Source organism: Caloenas nicobarica, chromosome 12 (assembly GCF_036013445.1).
Source record: "Caloenas nicobarica isolate bCalNic1 chromosome 12, bCalNic1.hap1, whole genome shotgun sequence".
In the NCBI taxonomy this organism is placed as follows: domain Eukaryota; kingdom Metazoa; phylum Chordata; class Aves; order Columbiformes; family Columbidae; genus Caloenas; species Caloenas nicobarica.
Window position 1 is genome coordinate 19,972,508 of NC_088256.1, and position 3,867 is coordinate 19,976,374.

Below are 3,867 nucleotides of genomic sequence, written 5' to 3' on the forward strand. Positions count from 1 at the left end.
GCCAGCGATGAAAACCAACAAGCCAGCGTGTTATGGGCCATGTGCTAGTGGTTCTCAAATCGCATAGGTCTGGTGAGGATGCGTCTCCACAGGCCCACATCTACAGGGGTTTGCGGTAGCCAAGATGCTCTTTCATCTCTGCAGAATGGATGGTTGTGTTGGTGGTGTTTTTGAAGAGTAAATTCATGCCCTGTCACAAGCTGTGCCACCAGCTTGTCAGGGGTCTCAAGCAGCTGCTCTGCTTGCTCTCCCATGCTGGCTTGTTGGTGATGGTACTTGAGGGGGCACAGTCACCCCGTCCCCACGCTTGTTTGGTTTCATGTGGTTCTGAGCCTCACTTGTGCAAAGATCTTTGTCACAGTGTGTGGTAGGCCAGTGAGTTAGCAGGAGCTGAGCTGACATCTCCTAGCTTCACTTGGGCAGTATGGAGCTAAACCAGTGTCTTGCCACGTAAACAGCAGTTCTGCCTCCAGGGTCTTCCTGGCCCGCAAATGCAACGTGATTAGCAGCAGAAGGGATCTCTGGGGTGCAAGTCCCTGCTGCTACGCTGGGGCTTGGGAAACAGTCCTAGCGTGGGCAGGATGCTACAAGCCTGGGGCAGGGCTAGGTCACCCCAGCAGGCTCTACTCTCACAGCTTAGGCACCAGTGCCCTAGTCCTGAGCACAGGTACTGCCCATGCAAAAGGCAAGGGCTTAATGCGTGCGAGCAGGAAGAATGCAGGGTACGACAGGCCTGTCTGGCCTCAGTGCTGGGGAAGGTTATGGAGCACATCATTTCGAGTGGTATCATACAGCACGTGCAGGACAACCAGGTGATCTGGCCCAGTCAGCATGGGTTTATGAAAGGCAGGTCCTGCTTGACCAACCTGATCTCGTTCTATGACCAAGTGACCCACTTAGTGGATGAGGGAAAGGCTGTGGATATTGTCCACCTGGACTTCAGTAAAGCCTTTGACACCGTGTCCCACAGCATTCTCCTGGAGAAGCTGGCAGCTCATGGCTTGGATGGGTGTACTCTTGGATGGGTGTACTCTTCGCTGGGTAAAGAACTGGCTGGACGGCCAGGCCCAAGGAGTTGTGGTGAACGGAGCCAAATCCAGTTGGTGACTGGTCATGGGTGGTGTTCCCCAGGGCTCAGTATTGGGGCCAGTTCTGTTTAATCTCTTTATCAATGATCTGGACGAGGGGATCGAGTGCACCCTCAATAAGTTTGCAGATGACACCAAGTTGGGCAAGAGTGTTGATCTGCTGGAGGGTAGGAAGGCCACACAGAGGGATCTGGACTGGCTGGATCAATGGGCTGAGGCCAATTGTCTGAGGTTCAACTAGGCCAAGTGCCGGGTCCTGCACTTGGGTCACAACAACCCCAAGCAACACTACAGGCTTGGGGAAGAGCGGCTGGAAAGTGCCTGGGGGAAAAGGATCTGGGGGTCCTGGTTGACAGCAGCTGAACATGAGCCAGTGTGTGCCCAGGTGGCCAAAAAGGCCAATGTCATCCTGGCTTGTATCAAGAACAGTGTGGCCAGCAGGACCAGGGCAGTGATTGTGTCCCTGTACTGGGCACTGGTGAGGCTGCACCTCAAACCTTGCATTCAGTTTTGGGCCCCTCATGACAAGACGGACATTGAGGTGCTGGAGAGAGTTCAGAGAAGGGCAATGAAGCTGGTGAGGGGCCTGGAGCACAAGTCTGATGGGAGCGGCTGAGGGAGCTGGGGCTGTTCAGCCTTGAGAACAGGAGCTGAGGGGAGACCTTATGCTGTCTACAGCTGCCTGAAAAGAGGTTGCAACACGGAGGGTGTTGGTCTCTTCCCCCAAAGTACCAAGTGATAGGACAAGAGGAAATGGCCTCAAGTTGCACCAGGGGAGGTTTAGATTGGATATTAGGAAACATTTATTCACAGATAGAGTTGTGAAGCACTAGAACTGGCTGCCCAGGGAAGTAGTTGAGTCACCATCCCTGGAGGTGTTTAAAAGACATGTACATGTGGTGCTTTGGGACATGGTTTAGAGGTGGACTTAACAGTGCCAAGTTAATGGTTGGACTTGATGATCTTAAGGGTCTTTTCCAGCCTAAATGATTCTTTGATTCTATTATATGATTCTGTGTTCCACTTCCTTTGCTGGATGGCTGTGTCCACGCTAGAGAGCCTGCAAGAACGCAGATTGATCTTTGACCACTGCAAGACAGAAGCGCGGCTAGCAGCTGAGAGGAGACCTCTTTCACACCATTCTCCAGAGGTCAGGTCCATGCCTCCAAGGCTCAGCCCAAACCCTCTCCTATTTCCTTTCACCATGCCCATTAGAGAAGAACCCCAGATCAGCTTTGTCCGTGAGCCAGGCAGTGCTACTGCCGTGGGCTACAGGAGCTGCCCTTCTCGGCAGGGCGTTGGGCTTCTCTTCCTCTCTCCACCACACTGACTGCCACAGACACATTATTTAGTACTGTGTGATGGTTATTTATTTGGAGTTGGGGATTTTGGATTGGTTTTTTTTCACTTCCAAGACAAAGGTAAAATGATTCCTAATTGCTTCCCTTTGCACCATGAGGTCCCTCCTTCCAGTCTAGCTTCTAGACCTAATCAATCAGACCACCTTAATTGGTGCTTCACTGCACTCACCCATCCTCCAAAACAGAGCGCGGAGCAGAATGCAAGGCTGCACATTGCATTGCGCTTACCCTGCCACCCACTGCCCTTCCCACATGCGTGGGGAGAGCGGATCTGGCTGGGGGGTCCCTGTACCTGTCCCCATCGCACCCTCCTCCGGCTGGAAAGGGAGATCGTGGCATCGGCCTCACGGTGCCAGGAGCGACACCGCTTGGCAAACCCAGCCAGCTTGCCCCAGTGCTTGGGGACAATCAGGGATCTCCAGATGATTAATTGCTTCCCATCTCTTCTTATTCTTTTATAAATGCACACATCCAACATCTCTCGTTCTTCCACAGGAGCTATGGAAATGCACAATGTGCTTTTAACATGCGCGTCCTCTGCCGAGTGCAATAACCTCCCCTGGCCCGTGGCTTTGGGCCCCTTTGGCCATTGCTGTCGGCACGGCAGAGGGGATCCTGCTGTGGGGACAGCCTCCTGCTTTCAAGAACCATGTAGCAAATAGACAGTGGACGAGCCAATTCGGATTTCAGTCCAGGGTGGGCAAAGCCTGCTAGAATGCTGAAGGCTGACAGGGAGCCGTTGTTTTTCTTTTCCCCGTGAATTATCTATTACAAAACTCTGAGTTCTTTCGAGCTCCCTGTTATGCCTGTATCATTCCTCCCTAAATCTCTCAGCCTAATACAGAGGAAGTTTTTTTTATTGCTTGTATATAGTATATATAAAGAAAAAAATATATAAATTATATATGTACACAAATTTATGTCTTGTTTTACAAACAAGAAAGATTAAATATATTAATCTTACTAGCCAATCTAGCATTTGTGTCTTTTTTTAAGAACTTTCTGGAAATGTGACTATTTGTAGCTATACAAAACACTGCTCGTAAGCAAAACCCCCTATTTTTGTTGCTATAGAAATGCACATGTCTCCATACTGGAAGGGCACAGCTTAAGGACTCCACGACGTCTCCAGACTCCACAGCAGTTAAGAACCAGGCTATGAAGGAAGCCATGAAGCAGCAGAAATGCAGGTTTGAAATGAACTGTTCGACTTGGCACGGTTTTGTGCTGTTAATGGGCGTTTTGGCTTAATTCCCCTCTGGGAGGGGGACACTGCACTGACCCCATCACTGCTGGCGCTGGGCACTGCGGCCGTGCTGGGAAAGCTGGTCCTCCCGGTGCCCCAAAGCAGGGGAGAGCCAGGACATGTTTTAACCCCGCTCTGTTCGCCATCTCCTGCCCAATGCCTTTCGGCTGAG